Genomic DNA, 25596 nt, shown 5'->3' with positions numbered 1-25596 from the left:
TTTCACTAATATCCAGGATACTTTTTGGAAGATCCAGACGGAATCTCTCAGGATTGTTGTAATTTCCTTCTGGCCCAGGCAACCATGGTTCTCCCTCCTCTTAGTAATGACCAGGGGAAATTACCACACATTTCCTCACACAGACTGGGTCTACTCATACAAGAAAGCACAGATGTGTAAAATTTTACCATGGCAGTAGATGTCCTTCTCTTCACTGTTGCAGTATTCTTGGATAAAAAGGGATGACCAGTCTCGGGCAGGCTGTCGCTCGTCCAGTATTGGAAAGTTCGAAACCATTCTTGTTCGCACTATGCGTCCTATTTATGCTCCTCACACACAATGCAGGGCATAAAAGGGAAGTACAAACTTAACTACCCAGAAATTAATTTCACCAGGAGAGAACAATCCTCATTGGACAAAGGAGTCCATGCACATCCAGAAGGGAAAAAAGGCAGAATAAAGAAGAGGAGGCTGGAGGGAGGCAGCAAGTACTGCAACAGTGAAGGGCATCTACTGTTATGGTAAAGTTGTGTAAAATCTTACCATGTCCTCCTATATCACTGTTGCAGTTATCCTGAAAGAAGGGAGAGTAAAAAAATCTCAAAAAAAAAAAAAAAAAACAGAATGGGAGGTGAAAGGCTGAGAAGAGAGAAGAGCCCTCAATAAACCCACATAAAATAGTTACAGCGAAACCTGCTCTGGCCCTAGAAACCATATGCAACTTGTAATGCTTAGTAAAGGTCTGCACGGAAGACCAAGTAGCAGCTTCAAAGATGGAATAACAGCCCAGAGACATGCCATGAAAAGAATAACAAAAAGAAAGAGCCTTGATATTCAGGAGGGGATGGCTTTCTTAGAAACGGCTAAACCCAAAGACCTGCCATGAAAGGAAACAAAAAAGCTGATTGGACTTGCAAATAGTCTAGTTTAATCCAAATAGTACTGGAGCTGTCTGTGAAAATCCTAGGTATGCAGGACCCTCTCAGTAACAGACTGAGGAAAAGAGAAAGAGTTGTACCAACAGATTTAAGGACAACTCATTTACCACTTTGAGCATAAAAGAAACATTAGTACAAAGGGGCACCCTGTCCCTATGAGAAACCAGAAAAGGAGGAATGGCCATAAGGGCCTGTAGCTCAGAAACCCTCTGAGCAGAAGACGCAAGAGCCGGCAGCAAAGCAGTCTTCCAGGTACAACTTTGCAAAGAAGCAGAAACTACAGGCTCAAAAGGAGCCAGAGTCAATTTTTCCAAAACAAAATTAAGGTTCCATGGAGGAGGAATATGTTTTCTTGGAGGTCTAATATGCAGGATGCCTTTTAAGACAGTTTGACATTAAAACAAGAAGTCAAACGGGGAGTTAAGGGCAGACGGGCAGAAATGGCTGACAAGTGGGCCTTCACAGAAGAAATGGTTGACAAATGGGCCTTCACAGAATAGGCCAAGCCAGACTGGAGCAACTCGCACTAGCAAGATTTTTGGGGACTCCAGCCGAATCTTCTGCAGGGCTCTTGGAAATAGAGGAAGAGGAGGCAAAGCATATAGAAACCACCCTTTCCATGGAAAGGATAGAGCATCCGTTTTCCAGGCCGGATGGCATGGTACTCTGAAACAGAAGAGAGGAAGCTCCCTATTCAAAGGGGAAGCAAAAAGATCTACCTGAGCAATACCCCACCAATGGACAATGTCCAGAAACAAGTCTTTGTGAAGTATCCATTTGTGAGCCTGTGTTTTGGACCTGCTCAGAGAGTCTGCCACAAGATTGTTCTCCAAAGGAATGTAGACTACCTGAAGAGTTAACTGATAATGGAGAGACACTTCCCAAGCCTGAAGCGCCATTCTGCAGAGAAGGTAAGATTTCATGCCTTCCTGCTTGTTGACATGCAACATCACAAATGGTGTTGTCTGTGTACACCTTCAAGGGGCCCAGAGAGAACGTGGTGTAAAAAACCTGAAGGGCCAGAATATGAGCCCTCCTCTCCTGATATTGGTCTGATTTTTGACGGGAAGGCAAAAGACCCTGAACTTTAAGGTGACCAAGAGATTCCCCCCAACTCGTGTCTTAGGCATAGGTGAACAGCTCCTGAGCAAGGACTGGAGGCTGGAAGGGCTGTACAAGGTTGAGAGCGAAGTGTCGAATCCACCAATCTAATTCCTTCTTGAGACAGGAAAGGAGAGGGACACAAAGTCGGAGAGTAACAATGCTGCAGCTAAACTGACATGAGTGCCACTGAAGCTTCTGCATATACAGTCTGGCAAGAGGAAGCCTTGGAATAGAAGAGGCCATGAATCCCAGGGCCCGAAGAAGCTCCCTGACTGACATGCCAGTTGGGGGAAAAATAAGAGACTGAAAACACTGGAGGTGGAAGACAGGTTAGCACTGCCACTGAATCCTGCGACCCAGATGCACATGATCCTGAAGAGACGGGACAAACTTTTGGTAGTTGATAGTAAACCCCAGACTCTAAAGAAGAGAGATGGTGAACTGCAGATCCTGCAACAACCGACTGGAAGAAGGCACCTGAAACAACAGGTCATCTAGGTAAGGAAAAATCTGAATGCCTTTGAGCCCGCAGAAGGCAATCACAGGAGGTGGGCATTTTTGTGAATACCCTTGGGGCAGTAGAGAGGCCAAAGGGCAAAGCAGGGAACTGTTGAGAATGAATAAAAGGGGATATAAAGTCTCACATCTTTCAGATCCAAGGACACCTGAAAAGACTGGAGTAGTAAAAGAGGAAATAGAATTTGACAAGTAAGCATCTGAAAAGAAGGGATCTTGAGAGAGGTGTTGAGCCGAGAGTGATCCAAAATAGGCCTCTTAAGTTCCCTCCTTTCGAGGAACCAGAAAGATCCTGTAATAAAATCCCCATCTCACTTGCTCACTTGGGGGGGGCAACTTGAATGGTCCCTTGGTTCAACAGGTTCTCTGAAACCTCAGAGAAATGAGGAAGTTGCTCTATATGAGGTTGAGGAATCCCAGAAGAAGGAGGGAGAGATTTCCATACAATGAAGTAACCTTGAATGATGGACGGAACCCAAGAGTCTGAAGTAATGAGATGCCAATTTGGAAGAAAAAGGGAAAGCCAAAGGGCTACAGGAATGTGGTTTAAAGGTGCGTTGGGGGGGGGGGGCAAATTATCAGAGAAGTAGGCTCATCTGACAAGGGAGGCTTCTGGGCCTCAGAAATCTGAGAAGCCTTAGCAGAGGGCCCACCTCCCACCCCTCCTGCCCTTAGGGGCCTGGCAGGGTTGCCTGAAAACAAAAGCAGATCTAGAAGGATAATTCTTCTGGAACTTGGGGATAGGAGGGACAAAAATATGTTTAAGGTCTTGCAAGGCTTCATCTTTCCCTTGAAGAGACTTAAACAAGTCACCAACAGCAGTCCCAAAAAGATGAGTATTATCCAAAGGGAGCATCCAACAACTTGGTCTTAATATCCTCTGGAAGAGACTGGAGATGAAGCCAAGAATAGCACCTCATGACTGACCCAAAAACCATGGCCCTAGATGAGGCATCAGAAGCATCGTAGCCACATTTAATACAGTGGCAAGCCACTTAGAAGCAGAACCTAAAAATAAGGCAGAGGATTTGCCATCAGAGTCAGGGAGGGCAGAGATGACCTGACAGCCTGAGCTACCAAGGGCAGAGCATGCCTGGTCATATGGGTATGTTAATTTACTAGTCCTAAAGGCCAAAGTAGTAGTAGTAGTGTAAACTTTCTTGCCATTGCTCTCCATTGCCCTGCTGTCCTTATCAGAAGGCAAACGTTTAGAAAGTTTGTCAGAAGAAACTGACACCACAGCAGGATCAGCAGGAGGACATTTAAAAACAGTCCTCAGGAACCTTCTAGATCATATCAGATTTCTTAGGAGCAGGTGGCTGAGAATCTGGAGACTTGGAGGCAGCAAGATGGCCGACGGAGGAGGAGCTGATGCTTCAGGTGAGTACTCCTAAACCATCAACTCGCATCTTTTCCTGAATATCCGACACTTGAGGAGAATCCCACTTAAAGAATTCCATCATCCTTGCAATTGTGCCCCCAAAGGACAGTTCTTCGAAAGGAGACTGAGTCAACTCACTCCTCTACATCAGAACCATAAGTCAAAGGCATCTGTGAAGAATAGGACAAAGACCCCCCACTAGACAGGGAACCTTCACCCAAGGAATTTGGTTCTCTAAACCATTTAGAAGCGGTAGAGGTCCAAGGAAGAGTGGGTACTGAAACCCCTTGAGGAGGCTTTAGGACCATTAAGGCGGAGAATAAGCTCTCAGAGTAAACTCCTACCATTCCTTTTGAGGCTCCATAGGACAAGGGGAAATGTGCTTTTTGGTAATTTCTTAGAAGGGAACATCAGCCCTAAGAAATACCAGAGGTTCTGACCCTTGAGACTCCATAAGAGAATCTGGAATTTCCTCCCTGACCAATATCTGTGTAATCCCTCTAGGATCTTCCAAGATCATCAACCGTGGTTCTCCCTTGATGTCTGGAGAAAGCTCCTGCAAAGCCTCAGAGGACGTGCAAAATGACTGTTCCATGCTGGCCTCTGGGACTGTCATGGCAGAAGAATCCGGAAACACCGAACAACCTACAAAGCTAGTATCTGCTTCTTGACGGAAGTCTGATGGAGGTTGGACAGCCAAAGAATCTGGCCGAGACTTCTTGGTCTCCTTACAAAGCGAGAGTATCTCAGGGTTAAAGGATTCTGCCATTGTACCCTGGGTTAACTGTCTAAAACGTTGGTTCTCAAGATAAGTGGCCAGGGAAGACAAACTGCTATGGAGTGCCTTGGGCAAAAAATGCCTTACCGATACTAAAAGAGATATTTATTTTTTATTTTGTAGTTTGATTACCAGGGAAGTCCACTGGGCCGAATTGACCCATTTTTAGTGGAGGCCAGGGGAGAAGAGCTCCAAGATGCATTATACAATTTAGATGCAACTGATAGTTAATATTAAAGATAATATTATGTAGAATAGGTATGGTCTTGAGAAGCACTCAAAAAAAACTGATCGTGACAATCCTTATGGGAAATCTGCTTCCCACATTGACATTTTCCTCTCTTGGATGACATGAACTGTAGATGATAAAAAAATACAAGTCCAAAAAGGAAACTTTTAAAAGAAAAAAATAATAGTCCCAAAGGGTGGTCAAAATGGTCAGAACAGTAACAAAATGTTCAAAATGACAAGCAAGACCGGCATTCGAACTGACAACAAAAGTTCTGGGTAGTTGCTTCTGTATGTCCGTTTTATGCCCTACATTCTGTGTGAGGAACATAAATAGGATGTACGGTACAAACAAGATCCTTTCAAGCTTTTCTATATTGGCCAAGCGACAGACTGCCCAGGATGAGACATCCCTCCTTTCAGGAATACTGCACGAGTGATATAGATCATCAGAGGTGCTTGATGCACCCAAACATCAATCACCTTCAGTTAACTGCCTGGATGACAGGGTCTTAATTCCTTTTAGGTACCTATTTACTGAGTATGTGCAGCAGGTACTAATGGAGGACCTGCTACTAGAAAATGACATATTAGCAAAAGGAAAAGTTTTTTTGAGTTGGTGCTAGCAACATAACCAGAACCCATTCAGGGCTAGTTGTTTTCTGGTTCTGCAATATTTGTGTAAGTTACAATCCTATCATCATCATTATCACCCCCCCCCCTTTCCCATATTGTACATAGGAGTGGGGTGTTGTCATCTCTCTTGATTCAGTGCTACTCTCCTGCCTTCTTCAACACTCATACCTGACTGTTGCAGGTCTCCTCTCTCTCACACAGTCCATCCACCTCTTTGCTGGACACCCTTGTTTCCTCTTGCTTTCTTCCTGTCTGTCGTAAATTATCTTCACCAGATTGCCTTCTACTTTTCTGCACATATGCCTAAACCACTTTAATATGTTTTCTTTGACCTTGTCTGCAATTGGAGCTACTTTGGCTTCTGCTGTCATGTCCTCATTTTTTCATCTTTCCAACAGTGGTCACCTAACCACCCAGCTCAGGCACTTTGTGTCCATCACCATCACCTCTAACTTACTCAGCTGCGATGCCTTTACTGCCAAGGTTTCTGTACCATACAGTCGTACTGGTCACACCACTGTTTTGTACACCTTGATTTTCATCCTCTTTGGCATTCTTCTGTCATACACTACCCCTGACGCTTGGTGCCAGTTGGCACCAGCCCCTCTGATTCTAGCTTTGACTTCCTCATTCAGACTCCCCTTCTCCTCAACCCCCCCCCCACAGATACTTGAAGCTGTTAACCTGTTCACTACTTTCCCTTCAATATCCATTCTCATCTTCTGATTTCCCCCTGTCTTATCTGTGCTCTGTTTTAACCCATGTGGCTTCAGTTTTGCATTCCATTCTTCTATTGTTTGCTGAAGTTCTTGCTCTGAATCTGCCTGTAATGTCATATCCTCTGCGTACAGCAGCTTTGCTGCTGTGTTCCCTCCTTCCTGTTTGCTAATGTAGTTCATCACCAGTATGAACAGCAGTGGGCTCAGGGAGAAACTCTGGTGCACACCCACTCCCACTGGGAACCCCTCTGCAAGTCTAAACACTGTTTGTACTTGAGTCATTGGGTCCTTGTATATAGCTGCAGTAATTCTACTAATATTTCTAGGACTTGGAATCACCACAGGACTACCCAAATTAGCTTTCTTGGAACCTTGTCATATGCTTCCTCCAAGTCTAGGAATGCTCAAAAGGACTGTTCCCTCATCTCTAGCATCTTCTTGGCTATCTGCCTCACTGCAAACATTGGGTCAGTTGTTCATAGGTTCATAGGTTAGTACTAGGCTAATTACCCCTTGTGGGCCATTTTAAGCCTAGCCAATTACCCCACATGCGAATCAAACCCTGCACCTTGTGTTTGCCAGGTAAACACCTTAACCATTATGCCATCATCCCACCTGTTGAATCCATATCTGAATCTGAATTGCTAATCTCCCTTCTTACTTTCGACTACTCTTCGTATTTATCAATCACACTTTCCAGAGTTTTCGTGCAGTGTAACAGGAGTTTAATACCTCTGTACTGACCACAGTTGTTAATGAACCCTTTGTACTTGTACACTGGTACTAGTATATTTATTCTCCAGTCATCTGGGATATGCCTTTCTCTCCATACTGCTGAGTTCCTTCAGGAGCCATTTCTCCCTTGTATCAGCCGGCATCTTTATCATATCTGCTGTGTCCTCATTTGAGCCTGCTGCTTTCTTTGACTTTGTTTTCCTCAGTGCTGTTCTTGCTTTTTCTAGGATGGGCTCCTCTTTTTTTATTGCAGGCTACGTCTGGGGCAGTACAGCTTCTGAGGGGCTGTCTTCTTTCAGAAGCTGCTACAAGTACAGCTTCCATTTGCCTTTGACCTGTGGGCCAATGAGATGATTGTTGCTAGTATCCCTTATGAAGTGTGTGTTTTTTTTTTTCTTTTATCTTTCTGTCTTTGCCTTGCACCTTAATAAATAGTTTGTGTTATCTCCCAAGTCACTTTCCAGGAGATGGTAGAGTGCCTCTGATACCTCGTTCTTTGCTATTGTAACACCTGTCTCAGCCTCTCTGTTAGCCAACCAGTATTCCTTCTTAGCCGGGTCAGTCCTTTTCTCCCTCACACTTTTTCCTGCACTTCTTTCTTTTGATAACTGCCTGGACTTCTGCATCCCACCAGCAGCTGTCCTTGTGTTCCTTATTTCCATACCTGTCTCAGCTGCATATCTTATTCTATAGTCCCTCCACATCCTGTTTTGAGGCGCTGACATTCTTCAGCTCCACCTGTTTTCTCCTCTTCTAAGGTGCTAGAGCCCTGAGTAATTCCTTGAACTCCTGTGCTTTCAATCCAGCCAACTTCCAGGTCTTCAGCCTGGTCTCTGTTGACCTAGCCTTCTCTGACCACTCCTTGCAGCTGATTGTGGCAACCAGTGTTTTTTCCTGTGAGCTGGCTGTTTCACTGGGGATGAATTTACAATCACTGATTGTACCCCAGTGCGCTTTCTTTAGTAGGAGGAAGTGTACCTGAGGTGCATGTTGGCCACTATTGCATGTAATCTTGTGACTAAATGTCTTGCTGAACCATATGTTGGCCACCGTTGAGCCATTTGCCAGACAGAAATCTAGAATGGCTTCTCCTTGATTCCTGTTGCCCCACCCATGTGGAGCCAGGCAGTCGTCCTATCCTTTTCTGGTTGTCTCAATCTATGCATTTAGGTCACTCATGTCTTGCTTTATCTAGTGGGTCCTGCAACTGCTGCCTGAGTGCACTTTTTCCTCAATATCGCAACCCTGTTGTGGGGCATATACATACATTTTGAATAGTGCCCAGTTCTTACACTGGAGTCTGACTGCAATGAGTCGATCACTAATGCTGATGACATCTCTCACTGGCTTCTTCCTCACCACAGCTCCCACCTCATTTCTAGTGTATCTTCCTCCTGAATAGAAGACTGGATCCCAAGCCAAATGACTTTGCTGCACTACCCTTCTGTCTTGTCTCCTGGAGATATAGGATGTCCAACCTCTTCCTTACTATCATGTCATCCACTTCCAAGCTGATTCCTGTCAGTGAACCTGCACTGAGTGCAGCAATTCTTATTTCATTTTTAGTAGGTTCATTGGTTTTACATCCCACTTGACCCAGGGCTTTATGGCAGACGCACACTGGCCAACAGGGCACATACACGCCTCTTACCATTAGCATGGGTCCCTGATGTAGAACTACCAGTGCCTACTTTGGCAACATTAGTCAATGCGACCTAATCATCTAGAGCCAATTTTTACACACTGACTGTCTCAAGTGGCTAATCTGTACATGCCATGCAGTCTGTGATCCATGTTCTTTTATCTTGAGTATATTGCGCACCACAGTTAATGCCTAAAGAAGTTGGTAAGTACAAGTCTTCCCCCTTATAGGCACCATCTACAGTCTATGATGCTGCCCATCACTCCATTATGAAGGAAATTTTGAGGTAGAAACAGCATGTTTATTGGGAGGTGGTAACCCCTCAGAGACACTGGGAGAACATGCAAACTCCATGCAGGCAATTGGTCGGAGATTAGAATCAAACCTTGCACCTTGTGCATTTTTAGCGAATACCTTGACTATTATGGCAAACTGTGTAACATGGCAGTTACTATTTATAGCCTTTCTTATTCCTCTAGCAAAGTTAATTTATCATCCATTTCATCTTGTCTGCCCATGAATCCTTCTCCTTCAATGCAGTCTTGTGTCAAATTGTTCTTTAAAAGGGGTTTTGCATAAGAGGCCTCCAAGAAAACTGGTGGCCCCTCCTTGGGTCTTAATGTTGTTTTTAAAGATGCCACTTGCTCTGTCTGAACTAGCTAATCTGGCTAACTTGAGGTTCTTAACATGGAAAACAGTTTTACTGATTGCTCTATCTGGGTTGCAAGCTCTTATGGTGGGTCAGCCTTGCCTAATTTTCCATAGGGATGCGGTTGTTTTTTTTTTTTGGTTTTTTTTTTTTTTTTTTTTTTTCAGAACCAATCCTTCTTTTATGCTTAAACTGCTATCTGAGTTTATTTAAGCCAAACTGTCCATCTCCCAATTTTCATTCCTAAACCTATAAATGAGGGAGAAAGAATGTTCTTTACCTTTGATATCCACTGTCTGCTCTGGTGCTGTCTTGACTGAACTAAGCTGTTCAGCTCTTCGGATCAATTGCTCATTTCTTGTGACTGTAAGAAGAGAGACAACTTGCATCAAAACAGACTTTCTAAATAGTTGTCTAAGGCTATTACTTTTTGTTATACTCTCCATAACAAAACTATTCCAGGCAGGGACAAGTCCATTCTACCAGGACCTTGACTTCATCTATGGCTTTTTGGAAAGGTTTAGATTCTAAAGTGTGCTACTTGGTCCTCCCATACATATTTTAAGTTTGATTTCTTTCTAGAATGGTCCTAACAAAGCCTGATCTGGACCTAAAGGGGCTGCTGGACCTTTCTTCCACCTCCCAAATGTAGTTAGCTAAGCTAATCTACCCATGTAACTAATGTAACTGCAGCAGTGATCAGTAGATGTTCAAATAATGAATACTGCAGTAGCTGCTCTCTCCTTCCAATCCAGTTGCATCCCCCTTCCCCCAAGGACTGCACAGTGGTACAGTGGACAGCTTTGTTGCCTCACAGCAAGAGGTTCCCCAGTTTGATTTTTTGGCTAGGGTGCCTTCTGTGTGGAGTCTGCATGCCCTCTATGTCCGTGTGGGTTTCCTCCAGGTGTTCGTTTCCTCCTACACTCCAAAGACATGCAATAGGTGAACGGGACACTCTAAATTGGACATAGGTGTGAGTGTGCATGCGAGTGTGTGGGGTGGAAGAAGTACTGTGGCAGGGCTGGCCACCCAGCAGTGTAAACAGTGGCTGTATAGGATTACAGTTGAAGTGACACTCCAACCCCATGGGAAAATCAGTAAAACTGTTTTCCATGTGTGAATGAATGGATGGATGTGGACATTTTTTTTTATTGTTCCTAGCTTTGTCTTTTCAGGTCTCAGCCTCCTTGTCTCTGCTGGCAGGAGAACTCGGAAGGGTTTTACGCCCAAACTTGTTTAGTCAGCTCTTAAGCTGGCTGTTATATCCTTGGCAGGATATATCCATATAGGTAAGGCTAAGGCCACTGCAGCACAGTGATCATTCTAAGTATGGTAAGTTTTTCTTGTACAACTGTACTTTTGCAGTCTATTGTCAAAAAGAACTCCTTGCCACCATACACATTTGACCTTTTTAAGAAAACCTTTGCCTATGTAATAGTAGTTGGTGATTTTTGTGAGCTTTTTATTAATTCTAGATAATCGTGCTGGTAGTCTGTGTATTGTGAGAATGCATGCCATGAAATTTGGGGTTACAGGTTTGTGGTTTCTAGGGGGTTTCACCGTGCTGCTGTTAATGATATGATATTCTCAAAAAGATTACTACTTTGGCTTTCCTCCCTGTAAATCATATAGATTGTTCTTCTTTGCTTCAACTTTTTATTTAATTTTAATTTTTATCATTCATCATTGTCACCCTTTACATATTTATAATTTTTATCAGAGTATATCTGCTATCATCTTGTTTTGGACCCACACCTCTCTACTGTCCAGATTTTCACAGAATGGCCAGATTTTTGCTTCATATTTTTGGCCTGTTCTGCATAAAATGTATGGTTTTCTGGCAAATCCAAATTTATTGAAATCAATAAATTATGGCACAGATTTGAATTTTAGACTTCAAATCCTTCAGAAAATGCATGCTAACACAAAACCTGCTGTTTTAGCAACTTTCTAAGTTTGTAAGAGCAATATTTAAAGTCTGTCCCTATTTTGGGGACTTTGATCCCCCATTATTTAAGGTTTTGTCCATATCTCTTGGGCTAAGAGGTTTAGAGATGTCTGGCCATATCCTAACATGGACATTCCCTAGAATACTTTACCAGCTGTAGTACCTGTACATTACACTTTCTACAATTATCATTTGTTCAGCATGATTCTCTCTTTTGCATATAATGCTATTCCCAGAGCTTTATATTAATCTTTTTCCCCAAACTTTTCCTGTATCCACGTGTTGTGTGTGTGAACAATATAGTTAAAAGTGCCATCAAAGACTACCTAGGTTATTCATATGGTAGACAAGTCGGCTGTACTGGTATACTTTCACAATATACTTTATCTAAGCCTGATACTATTTTTCTAATATCCCAATGTAAGGTTCTTATCTCACTGCTATAATTCATTTTAATGATGCCTTTTAGGTACATGAGATTTTTATAAGAATTTGCCTACCTTTCTGTTCTGTAAAAGGCTTAAACCTCCTGAGCAGTGCAATGCAGTGCCTTTTGTAAGGCCCCAAGGTCCTACAATTTTGATTTGTTTCCAAATAATTTGAGCTGCATGAGGTTACATGTGATAAACAGTGCACTTTTCACTGTTGAGACCATCTTGTGTCCTTTACAGATTTTGAGTATTTGGCCATCTCTAGCTATTTGAACTACATTGAAATGTAATTTTCTTTTTTTCAGTTCTTTGTATTTGCCTTCAGTCTCTTTTATCTACAGACTCGTGCCTGCATTGGCTAGAGCTTGTTAGCTCTGATGTACTGTAATAGCACAGGAGTTTTCTTACAGGGAAAAAATGGCTATAATTTGGATCCTAGAAAATGAAGTGTAAAGACCTCACAGCTTTTTGTCAAGGATTTAAATTGTATAGCTCATCAGTTGAGGAAGTGAAAGCACTACTGCAAGCAGTCGAAACTTTTCAGATGATACAAGAACGCCATTTAGTCTCGATAAATGTGCAAAAGCAGCATTTAAAGCAGGAAAACTGCAACACCAAGAAAATATCAGTTTTGGACAAGAATGTGATATAAAAGAACTTGAGCAAGAGGGAGTGTATAAATATTTGGGGTTTGATGAAGGATCAGCAATAAAACATATGCAAATAAAACTTAGTAAGGAATATTTTAGAAGACTTAAATTAATCCTGAAAATGGTGTTGACTTCTAGGAACAAATTCAAGCTATAAACTATTTTGCTGTTCCTGTCCTAACTTACAGTTTTGGAGTGATTGACTGACCTCAAAACATGTTGGATAGATTAGACAGAAAAACAAGAAGGATGCTTCATGCTCACCAAATGATTTATAAAGATCAGTGCATACCAAGATTATATATTCCTCGCTCTGAAGGAGGTATGGGTCTGCTTGAAATTGATTACATGTATAGATCTGCAATCGTGGAACTGCACGCACATCTGTTGACTTCACAAGACCCAAATGCAGTGAAAGTTCTTAAACATGAGAAAAAGTCAAATAACTTCCCTGCTTAGTTTAGCAGAAGCATGTCAGCATCAAGCAGGAATGGAAATCAAGCCAGTAGCAGATAAAAATCAGACGGCAAATGAATGTGCCAAAAATCAAAACAAATAATATAAAGTGAAGGATCAGATGAGAAGGCAAGAAATGTGGAAAATGTGTAAATATAGTTGCAAGTACAGAAAACTTCTGGAAGAACATCATGTTGATCAGGATCAAACGCAGGAATGGTTAAGAAGCAAATTCAAACCAAAAGATGAAATGTTAATATTAGCGGCCCAAGATAGTGGGCTTGCGTACACGTTAGTTTAAAGTCCATTGAACATGTGGGAGAAAAAAAACAAATGCAGGTTTTGTAAAACAGAATTGGAAACAAGTTGCACACCTTGTTGCTGGTTGTGACATACTAATGTCAGAGGGATTGTATACTGAAAGGCATAATAATGTGGCAAGACTGCACTAGGGATTGTGCAAGCATTATAGTACTTGAAGTGGCTGAAAAACACTGGAAGCATGAGCCATCATAGAAAATGATTGTCTACATCATATGGGATCACCTATTACCAACAGTTCAAAAGATGGATGCAAGAAAATCAGATATAGTGGTCCATGAAAAGAAGACAGAAGTAGCATTGATCATTGAAATCATTACACCCAGTGGCTACAGTGTCTTGCATACAGAGAGAGACAAAAATCATAAAATATCAAGATTTTCAGGCAGAAACGAGAGCAATGTGGAAGAAAGATACCTAGACAGTTCCAATAGTCGTAGGAGCAATGGGTCTTGTAAAAAGAATTTGCAATCGTAGTTAAGATATGTTACCGATGCATGTAAATCCGTATGAATTGCTGAAGGAGCCATTACTGGGCGCATTGCAGGTGCTGCGAAGAGCGCTTCTGACTCTCATCAGAGTTAAACAATACTAATTTCCTTAACTTTAATCATACTGACTTGGGAATGGGGTCCATTCCCATCATGATATTGGAAACCCAAAAGTTTTGGAGAAATTAAAAAGGGAAAAACAGCACTTGTGTTATGAAAATACAGTACATCTTCTGGTGGAATATGAAATCCAGGTAAGAGTATGACTGTATTGGATTTTCAGTGGCCTTTTGCTGCCCATTTACAGCTAAGTGCAGTTTCCCTGGAAACCTCCACTAAAAATGAAGCCTGTGTTTTTTACCCTCCTGATAACCAGTAGTGTCAACTTTTATGTTAAGAAAAGAGCATTGGACCACTTTGACTGCCACTTTGAATGGCTATACAAAAAGCTTGCCCTAACTCTCTGCTTTTCCAGGACATAGTCTGTGTTGCCTTATTTCACAAATTGGAAAAATGAGGCATGAATGAGACTTGTTTCCCCTCTGTGACCTCTTTCCAGAATTGGTGACGAGATAAGCTGTAAATACCACCATTCGTTTTTATTAAAACATTACAAGGTCACTGCATTTCTTTCCCTCCAGTAGCCAGAAAAACATGGATTTTTGCAATGATAACTTGTGTTCTGACCTGTCCATCTTTGTCCATTTTGTTTGTCCTTGCGTGGAAGTCTGAGATCTTAGCTGAATATAGTGTTATTGTTAACTCCCTATGTGGTAAATTCCATATGTGGTCTCTGTTTCTGTGAACTGGAGCATATCATTTGTCTTCACATCTTGTTATCTTTTTAGTACAGATTGAAACATTGTATTTAAGTTTCAGATATGTTCCACAGTCTTATGCAGGTTATTTGTGGACTGGGACTGGTTGCGTTACTTTTCCTGTCATTGCTTTGATAGAACTAAAGTACAAATTAAACACTAAAAGTAAAAATTGGTACAGACACCCACTGAAGTGGCAGGAGATTTTGTATATGGTAGTTATCCAAGCCATAGAGAAACCTGTTCTGGAAAACTGATTTTCCTGTAGATCTAGTCACTGAGGCATGCTATTTGTCTCGTGTTGCCTTGTGCGCGCACAGTTTTAGTTTATGTATTGTGTATATTTGTGCTTTTGCAGCCCACCTGGTTTACAACAGAGAAAATAAATTGCCCAATAGTAGGGTTTTCAAGTTCACTCTACGTTTGTGAAATTATTCAGAAAGAAACATTAGTAGGATATTTCTCTCGAGAGTGCCTGATGGATAGTTATGATATAGCAAGACAAGTACAGCAGTTCTTCCTTAAAATATGGGGGGAAGTAAGTGTGTGTGTGTGTGTGTGTGTGTGTGTGTGTGTGTGTGTGTGTGTGTGTGTGTGTGTGTGTGTGTGTGTGTGTGTGTGTGTGTCTTTTTCACACACACATGCTGTGTAAAAATTGCATGCATTACCATCATTCTTCACCAGAGGGCAATTGTACTCCACCCAGAAAGGGGACAGCTTTCCTTCCTGGAATAAAAATTTTGACTTGTGCTCTTCATGATTAGTGGATGATTTTTGGTCTCTACAACCACACAAGCTGCATCTCCTGTAACCATACTGTGAGCCAAGCCATCACTTCCCCATCTCATATTCACATCTGTAAGAATACAACAGGAATACTGGATAGCTTCATGGACTGCAAAGGTTCCAGACTTCTGCTCCTTCAATTTGCTACTCTCTCTGCCTGCAATGTATGTCTTCTATTTTTTCTTGTACAGCACAATGTGGTGTTTATAATGAACCCACTTGAAAGGGATGTACTTCTGCTCTGCATTTTTCCACTTTTTTTTATTCAAATATTAGCTCACACGGTGTAAACTGTTTACTAGTGTGCAGAGTTGCCACCGGTATGTATGTAGGTCTCTGTCTCTCTCTCTCTTTGAAGGCAGTCATGATTTAGGAAATTGCATTCTGAAAAATAAAATGTAAAAGATGACTAATATCTTAATATGCTAGGGGGAAAACTGTTTCTCATTTTTTTTTAAGAATTTCTAACAATTATATAAAACAGAGATGGTGGTGTTTTACAAAGGAGAGACTCTGTTTTGGTAAGAATGTTAAACTGCATTCGGTTTGTTGTGCCTTGGCTTGAAAAATCTTGTTAGTAAGAAATGTCTTACTTCTGGTTATCTAAAAGGATGAAAACTCCAGTCCTGTATGATTTTTAAATATTTATAGGATGGTCTTGCAGAGATTCTCAAGTACCAAATTTTGATTTCAACACACTTAACGGAAACCTATTTTTTTCCTTGTAAAGTGAAGTAGGCTTGAAGTTTCATAATAACATGGATAAAAGTGGAATAATCCTATGCACTGAGTGAGTCTTTTGGCTGTCAAATTAATATTCGAGACCTGCACTACCTTAGTGAGGAAAGTTACATAAAGCATTACCTTAAAAGTGCTAGAGGTCTGACCCTGCCCCACTTTAAAAACCAGAAAGAAATATTCCCGGCTTACCTTACTACCTGAGGGTGGTGATTGTGGTGCTGGTTGATGGCAAAAAACCCTGCTCAGTCCAAGGCCTCAGCAGGAACACACTCACTTTGATTTAGACGCTGAGAGTGGGCTATGGAATAGCCCTTCTGGAGGTTTGTGTTTTAAGACTATTCTCTTGCCACATGTGCTATTCCCATTCTGTACCTGCAGTAAATTGAGCCCAAGACTGTTCTCTAAATCAGCAGATGACCATGTGGCATGGCCAAAGGGGCTGTCTAATCCCTTACATAAAGCAGTGTGGTTTGAAGTTAAGATGTTTCAGAAGATCAGCTTGGTGTCATCCAAGCACCATTTGGGGAGTAATGTATAGTCACCATGCCCCCAGGTCAGGTATACTTAAGATTGTAAACTCACTTCATAGGTTTCTCAACAGGCCCACAGGGTACTGGACCTCACAGATCTTGGACAGATGTTTAGCGTCTGAAAATATGACTTGTGAATGTAGAAATACATGTTTATAAATGTGGCCTAATCCCCGCACCAAGCCTGGTGCTGGTCTCTCAAGATTGAATGCCATCCTTGCATATAGTCTCTGAGGTGATGGAGGTTTATTTTCTTGGTACTAGTGCTTGCCCATTGCATGATTGCCACCTTTTAAAGTCCTTGTATGCTGATGTCTGGAGACATGCCTATACTGAGCTTTTAAATGGGACTGTAGACAATGCCCTTAATTAGAGGAGGGACACTGTTCTGCTTCTCTCCTTTTCCAAGTTACAAAGCAGCAGAAGGTATTGTCCTATGCTGGACCTCTGTGGCTTTAGCTGGTACGTCTGTATCTTCAGCTGCATATAGAGACATTTGGGGATCATGCTTTTGCTGCTATAGAGTGCTTAATGTCATTGGACATGATGGATGCCTGTCCATCCATTATGTTTTTGGACTGCTCAGAAGATTCCTTTATTTTGCATTGAGAAGTCATGGCCTTCAGTATGAAGTGTTGCTCACTGAATTTTCTTCACTACCCAGTTATAACAAGGTTTTGACTGTGGAGACAGAAGTCTTATAACAGAAGTATGTCCATGTATTTCCCTGTTTGGACAACTGGCTTCTGTTGGCTTTGTTGAACTCCCTGTTAGCTTCCCTGCAGTTAGTTTGTGTTTGATGTCCCTAGGGTTGATTATCATTTGTGAGACGTTCTTAAGATTCTTTTTCTCACACCGTTCCTTTTAAAGGCGTGTAGCTTGACATCCTAGGAAGGTTATGATTTTGGCAACCTGGATGAGAGCACAGTACAAGAGCTGTGGTCTGAACCCTCCTGTGGCATGCCATTTTCTTTCTTGAGGATTCTGGTCCTCCAGTAGATTGTGAGAAGTCCATCACTGAAGAGTGATTATGGAAGTGATACCAAGATCCAGAAACACAGTGACTGCGCCCTGAAATGGTGCCAATTTCCCATTTTCCTCCGAAAGATCCCTTCCTTTCTTGCAGATAAATTAATCTCGCTTTTCAAGACACCATTAGTGCACTGAAAGTTCTAGTAGGAATTTCAGTTTTCTGTTTATTTTAACTTATTTAATTCATGTTAAATATGTGCATTTAATTATTTAATGCCCAATTAATGCCTTCAGGTAAATTATAGTTGTAGTAAACTGATTTTAACTGTGAATTACTTGCAATAAACATTTTAATTGATACCTAGTGGATTATCAGCAATTAATTTAAGTTGTCACAGTACATATTTTCCAACTGAGTTTTCCATAAGCCACCTTGTGGTTTTTAATCTTATTTCCAACTGATGTAGATTAATGATCCAACAGTTTTGATTTTAAGTAGTTCATGCATAGATTGTTTATATTCTTTATATAATTATCACTGCTTGTTTAAGTATATTTTCATATAAATTATTAAAACATTCACATGATTATTATTTAGTGGGCCGGTTGGTTGCATGTGATGTTTAAATTTGGAGTTTTGGATGTACATTTCACATTCTGACAAACTCCTGTGTGGCAAAAATGCTGTTTTGGGGATAAGTAATTTTCTGTTCTGTACTATTAGGATTTGATTTCTTTGTGTGTGTGTAACATGTTGCTTCATGCTCTTCTAATATTTTTGCATTGTAGTATTCCAGTTAATATAATGGCTTGCAATTATTTATAGCTAGTTTTAGATTTTAGTTCTTTGTCCTTATAATTTTTGCTGACTTGGCAATCCTAGAGTGTCAAAACCTTTGTCCGACATAAATGTGGCCACAAAATTCCTTCCCTGGACCCTCACTCCATGTGCGTATATTTGGGAGCGGTGCACTTGGATACTGAATGTGAAGCATGTGCTTCATTTAGCCATAAAAATTTTTAGAGCAGGAGAGACGGGCTAATTTTAAAGGGACTCCTTCCTTCTACTCCAGTATCTTTAGTAGTTTCTCCTGTTTGTTCAACCCTGAGGGCAAATGAGAAGGAAAAAGAAAACGATAAGAGTGCTCCAACGTCAAAGGAGTCTACTAAAGATGAGACCCCTGAGAAGGGCATTGAAAAAGCTAGAAAACTGTCACGGACCCCAGAACATCAGCAGGTCTAGTGCCAAAAATAACACGCTTTCAGAAGCGTTCTCCATTCAGACCTTTCGTTCCAGATCTGATCAGTCCATGGCTTCCCTTCTTCTAGTCTGCAAAAAAGATTCAGGGCTTCGTCAAATGCTTCTATCAGAAGCCTCACCGAAGCCAGTGTTGACAGGATGATGCAGAAATTCCTCCTTGCGCAGATGCAATTGGAGGTTCTGCTGGCTCTGTCCCCTCTGACAGAGTCTGGGTTATCACCATCGACCCTCCCTTATTCGACTCCATTGCAAGTCTGTCCTTCGGAGCTGGAACCCTCAAATCCAGAAATCTCTGGAGCATCTATGTTGACGCCAATAATGTCATCCACTTCAGCTCTGACTACAACACAGTCTGTCTCGATGCCGAACCTCACAGATTGAGACAAGAGTAGGAGCCGAAGCTTCTGGGCTGATGTCCGGGAGAAGGTTACACTCAATTGTTGGGGCAATCCCTTCCTCTTGGAGCATCGGCTCTTGATAGCTCAGCTCAAGTGTACTACATTGTTAGGCCCAAAAGTCGAGGGCAGAGTAATCTGAAGTGAATAAGATGGTAAGCCTTTCTACCACTCCTCAGAGACCCTTCTCTAAGAATCAGAGGAGAGAGAAAAATGTGGTTTCAAAAATTGCAAGGTCTTGCTCAGGGTGCCCCCATCCTTTTTGTATCCAACCCTACCTCAAACATATTCTGGTTTGGAAACTGCTCATTTGCATTGATAGGAACAGTCTGAATCCCAGAAGTCTTGGGGAAGTACTCTTTCTTTGAGTGCTCAGTCTGATTCAGACCATTCACCAGATATCCCCCGACAGGTATGTAGAAAGCAGACATACAAATGTAAGCACTTGGATTCATCTCCAGCTTCTGTCATAGAAGACATGGATTTGGAGGAACAGAAAGGTTCCTTGAGCTCCCTTTTGGAGATGTCTACTTCAGAGAAAGTCTAGAATTGGTCAAACAGAAAGGGGATTGAACCAGAGATGTGCTTTCCACTGATGAATCTGTGTTCCTAGAGGGTTTTGGAGCAGACTTCTCTGCATCCTGGGTGGTCCCTCTCCCAACGCCCTTACTGATCTAGTGTTTCAGTGGGCGTGGAAGAAGCCTGACACAGCAGCACCTATACCAAAGAAATCTGATAAGGTTCTAGCAGTGCTAAAAGCTAGCTACACTCGAGTAAGGGTGCCCCCGTGGATGCCATGGTTCATAGGCAGGTACTAGCCTATCGGCCCAGGGGCCTACGTAAGCCTAGCCAACAAGGTTCCCTGGCTTACGCCACCCAAGAAAGTTATTTTCCTGTGCCACTATCGAACAGAGACACAGAAGTGATCCCCGGGGTGTATTTCCTATTTCCCATCCACTCATCAAGATTTTTCTTGAAGAGTGCTAATGAAGAACTTTGCTTGACATAGATAGGTAGCCTGTTCCAGAGTATGGGAAGTCTCTGGGACAGGAATCTATCCCTCCAACACGTCCTGCTTATTGTGGTGACAAGGTTTAGGTCCCTAGAGTGTGTAGCTCAGAGGGGTTGGGATTTCTTTAGGTGTAGCATGTCCAACAGCCCTTGACATAGCTTTATATGTTAGGCAGAGATCACCTCGGAGTAGGTGATATGCTATGGAGTAAAGCTGGAGTTTTTTTGAGGCGGTCAGTGTAGGGCATCTGATTGAGGCCAGTAATCCTCTTTGTGAGGTACTTCTGTGGCCTTTCCAGCTGCTGCAGATGTCTTGTGAGGTACATTCCAAAAGGGGTGTTGTACTCTCTAATGGGTCTAATGAGTGTCAAGTAGAGGGGAATAATGACCTCTTCTTTTTTTTCCTGGATGAGAACCCTTTTATGATGAGGTGTGCCACGTAGAAGGACTTCCTGAATGTGACTATCCAAGGAGAGACTACTGTCCACCTGGGTTCCAAGGTCTCTTATCACGCATTTGGTGTTAATTAGATTGCTGCCTATGTGGTAGTTCATGGGTACAGAGTTTTTACCAAAGGGGATGACACTACTTTTTGGCATTGAGCTTGAGGCCATGGCTCTGACACCAGGCATCTGTCTCAGCGAGGCCCTTTTATAGGATGTCCACATCATTTGGGGACTTGACTGGCTCCTAGTTTGCAGTCATTTGCGAACTTCATTAGCCAGAGGCCTTCTGTGTTGGCCTGTACTTTAGAGAAGTAGATACCAAACAGGAGAGGTCCGAGGACTGAACCCTGTGGTACTCCACTTGTCACTGCTTTGAGGTCAGATTTGAAGTCTAACTTTTACAGTGTGAGTTCTGTCGTGAGCCAGTTGGCAAGCCATCTTGTGACGTAGGGATTTATACCTAGTTTAGTTATAATTCCAGAATGGGGGATGGTGTCGAAAGCCTTGGCAAGGTCAAGATAGGCTGTGTGAACCACCTTACCCTCATCCATGGCTTTGGTGACTGCCTCAAAGAAGTCAAGTCAGGTTCAGGAGGCATAATCTGCCTTTCACAAACCTGAACTGGGTGGGATCCAGAGTTTGGAGGTTACCAATGTCTTTGTTTGAGTTCCATGATGATACGTTCCATGGCCTTGCAGACCAGGCTCGTCAGGCTAATAGGTCGATAGTTCCTAGGATCAGTGGTGGCTCCCCCTTTGTGGAGTGGGATAACTGTTGCTGTGCGCCATTCAGTGGGCACAAAGTCTGATGCGAGGCTATTATTGAACATGGTGCATAAGTTGGGAGCCAGTTCGTTCTGAAGTTCATGTAAAACGAAGCCTGGGATGTTGTCCGGTCCTATGGATGCTGTGTTTTTGGCTTTAGAGTGTGTAGCTTTTACCTGCGTAGTTGTGATTACAGGGACTCTGCATTCTTCCTGTATAGATATGGGCCCTTTAGGGGGTGAGAGGGGGTTAAAGTTAGCACTGAACCTATCTGCCAGAATGCTGGCAATATCAGTTTGTTCTGTAATTTTCTTGCCTTTGTACTGTAACTTAGAGCAGATCTGGGTGTTGCCATCGAGATTCCTGACATAGCTATAGAATGCTTTGTAGTTGTCCTTGGAATTAGTGGCAGTTTTGTTTTCATAGCTAACTTTGGAATATCTTATAAGGGATCGCAGCTTCGTACTGAGGCTGACCAGGGAGCTCCTCCACTCATGGGATTTTACTTTCTTTTGCAACAGTTTCTTCCTTCTGTTGTACAGTTTATGGCAGGGGACCACCAGATTGGCTTCCTTTTTTTGGAGGATACCATCTTGGTTCTGTTTGGGATAGCGCGATCCATGCACGCGTGTAAGTGCTTATGGAGTGCATTTGTGTAGGATTCAGCAGTTGTAACTGTATTGTCCATCTGCATGGATGTCCTGAAGTTAATCATTTCTGTCTTAAGCTTGAAGTTGGCTTTGGAGAAACTTTTATTACTGTGGTTTCCTTAATGGTGCTGAGGGCGGGATGTGGATGTCAAGGGTGATTTAGCTTATGGTCGGATCGGACAAACGAGGAGTTGACTTCAGGTGTGGAACACTGGTCACTCATGTTGGTAATGACTAGGTCTAGGATACTGTTGCCCCTGGTGGGGGTGCGGATAAGTTGATCCAGGGCATTGGAGTTTATGAATTCTAGAAAGCATTGAGCTAAGGAGTTGGTACACGAGTAGTTTTCCCAGTTAATGGTGGGGTAGTTGAAGTCGCTCATTATTAGGGTGTTTGGTTGAACCCTAATATTCAGTACATCAAGAAAAGAGGAGTGAGAATCCTGGGGCATGGTGGCGGATCTGTAGCAAGCTACAATTTGGATTGCAGTTTCTCCCAGAGTTAGTTGCACTTGGATAACCTCGGATGCATTATGCTGAGCAACTAGCCTGGAGGTGTGGATATCCTTAATGAATATGGACACACCTCTGCCTTTGGTGTTTCAGTCCAGGTTACATGGCCGAAAAGTGTGGTATGATTTATAGCCTGGTAGTGCAGGGGTGCTCTCTGGAGCCTTGAACCAGGTCTCGATCACTGCACAGATATCTGTGTTCTCCATTTTAAGGAGTGCCTCGAGTGAGTGCATTTTGAAATTTAAACTTCTAGCATTGAGTAGCATTACCCTCAGTTTTTGCTTGCCTGTTCCTGTTATGGTGGTGAATTTATTTGAACCTTGCCTAAAAAAGGCACTATAGGGGGCCGCAAGAGCCTTAGCCAGTATCCGGAATCCCAGGGGTGACAGGTGCAGGCCATCTGTGGCAAAGCATCATGGTCTGTTGACCATGTCATCCCAAGCAGACAGATTCTGGATCCCCTTAGAATGACACCAGAAGCTTAGCCAATTGTTGAAGTCAGTCATTTTGTTCTTATACTGCGGTATCATTCTGGGCGATGGCAGAATGCTACTTAAGGCTAGGGTCATACCTGCCTGGGCTACAAGATGGGAGAGCTCTTCCAAGTCTCTCTTCTTGTAGTCCAGGGAGGTACGTCTCAGGTCATTCACACCAACATGGACAATGGCAGAGTCATATTTGTACTTGTGGAGTGACCTGAGTGCATAGGTTATGTGGCGGATCTTGGCACCCAACACTCAGCTGACAGTAACCTTCTTGTTTAGCCTGGTGAGTGGGACATCAGTGTGCCTGACTATAGAGTCGCCTATGACTAGTGTGTTGGGTACATTGTTTTGCATTATTGGCTGTGGTTGAGTGGCACACTTGAGTCTATGGGCGATGTGTCATTTGGGTTGTGTTGGGATGGAGGTTGCTTGCGTTTCTGCTTTGGATGTCTCTGTTGCTTAGACAGATTATTATTGAGAGCCTCCGAGAATGTTTTTGTGTTACTATGTGTGGATTTTGGTGGTATAAATTTAGTGAGACTGTGATGAGTGCGGTGTGGTGCAAATGTTTACTTTCTCCTCATGACTGTCAAGTTCAGTCTTGGTTGGAGAGAGCTTTCCATCCAGTTTGGCTAGATAAGTGCATCTCTTACAGGTTGTAGTGTTGGGTGGTAGGAGGAGAGGGTTGTCTATGTACATGAGGCAATTTCTACATTGCCTCAAGATGCCCAGATTCATCAGACAGCAGAGAGCACGGGGAGCTGACCCTTGGACATGCCTGAATAAAAAACTATTTTCCTCTAGATAAGTGAGGAAAGTGAGTACAAGAGCTGTTTTTCTCTAAGCAAGTGAGAAAAGGAAGTACCAAAACTGTTTTTCCTCTAGGTAATGAGGAAAACTGAGTGCTATAGTTGGTGTGGTTGTAGCAGCAGCCAGAAAGGAACTCTCAGAGGAGACTTAGTCTGTCTGTCCCCTAACAGGGAGTTCAGGGCTTTGGACAGATTTGGAAAATGGATATATCCTTCAGCAACCTTTTCCCTAAGGGTGCTGAAGTACATAGCCCATATTCAGTTCCAAAGAGAATTGCCCAAAGATATTACCATTTCTGTTTCGGGTAATTTGCCAATGGACATCCAGAACATAGTGAAATCCCCATCTGTCTACCTTATTTTCTACTTTGAATGTCTCCATATGTCTTATTTCAAATGCAGCTGATAGGACAGCTAAAGCAACAGGCATACCTCTCAACCTGGAAACATCAAAAATCTGGACAAGGCCCATGAAAAATAGGTACAAATCTGTACGCTGATTAACATAAAATCTGCATACATAATTAAACAACCCCGCCCACTCCAACGGAATTGTAGGATACCAACTTTGAAATGCAAACTGAAGAACGGAACCAATCTATAGCACCAATGTCCCATTACCTGGCTATTTCACCCCATTTACCATAAACGCTAATGTGTGCATACTGCTTTGCTTCTGCAATGATTATTTGGATTTTAGTTTTTTACATTTTATAGCACAATGCGTAAACACTAAGACAGTATTGCTTTTTAGCAGATATCTATAACAATGAAAACAGACTTGGCATTAAAACTTATCTGCCCATGAAACTCACATTCATTGAAACAGCATTGAAACCCACATCACATCCAAAGAAAATGCATCTGGCCAGTGGTGGATAAGGATTACCTTTCGACTGTTTTCAAATCAGTGGCCCCTTGCACACAAAACAAGAAACATACATGCATTCTTTGATACACCTTCCTGACTTTATTAAATTATATTCCTTGTATAATAAATTTAGATTTATTGTTTAAACATTTTTTTCCAGTAGGCAATGAAACAAAAATGTATGAACCAATGACACAACTACCCTATTCAGAGCATTTCCATGATAACAGTCTACTTCCACACACAACTGCATTTTAAATTTATTGTTTAAACATTTTTCCAGTAGGCAATGAAGCAAAATGTATGCACCAGTAATGACAAAACTGCCATATTCGGAACATCTCCATGATAACAGTCTACCTCCACACACAATTGCATTTTAAATTTGTTTGAACATTTTTATATTTTCTACTTCTACACCTAATTATATATATATATATATATATATATATATTTCAAATCTGCACTTGCACAAACACAAAAAAGAGAGAAATCTCCCAGAACACATATCATTGCCAGCATGCTTACAGAAACTTCACCAACAGTGTTTTCTAATGGCAGGCAGCCATTGCCATTTTGACAAAGGCACCTAATACTTGCCAATTATGCACTTAATCTGTAGAGATGTCATGCCATAGGTCATGTGTAACACAGAGCACACTGATGCAGATCTGTAGCTGAAGACACAAATATATTCTGTAGCAATTCAGCGTTTTGAATGCATTCTTTTACTGCTTGAAATATATTATATCATTTTGTAATCCCCTTTTATTGCTATCAAGTCTAGCAATTCATCAGCTGTGTCATACAGGCAGCCAACTCCAATGAATACACAGTGTAGTGTCTGTTGACATTTGCACACTCATCTCATGCAACTGAACATGCTTCAGTCTTGTTCATTTAATCAATTATTTCTGCACAT

General features: G+C 42.2%; 1 protein-coding gene across 9 annotated transcripts in view; it reads left to right on the top strand.

Moving 5' to 3' along the window:
• CEP55 (centrosomal protein 55) overlaps positions 1-25596 on the top strand; it is a 352577-nt gene that overhangs the window by 82144 nt on the left and 244837 nt on the right. The window lies entirely within an intron of this gene.

Source organism: Protopterus annectens, chromosome 14.part0, assembly GCF_019279795.1.
Source record: "Protopterus annectens isolate FY-2018-M chromosome 14.part0, PAN1.0, whole genome shotgun sequence".
NCBI classification, from domain to species: Eukaryota; Metazoa; Chordata; order Ceratodontiformes; family Protopteridae; genus Protopterus; species Protopterus annectens.
This window is presented reverse-complemented; position numbering and strand designations above follow the sequence as displayed.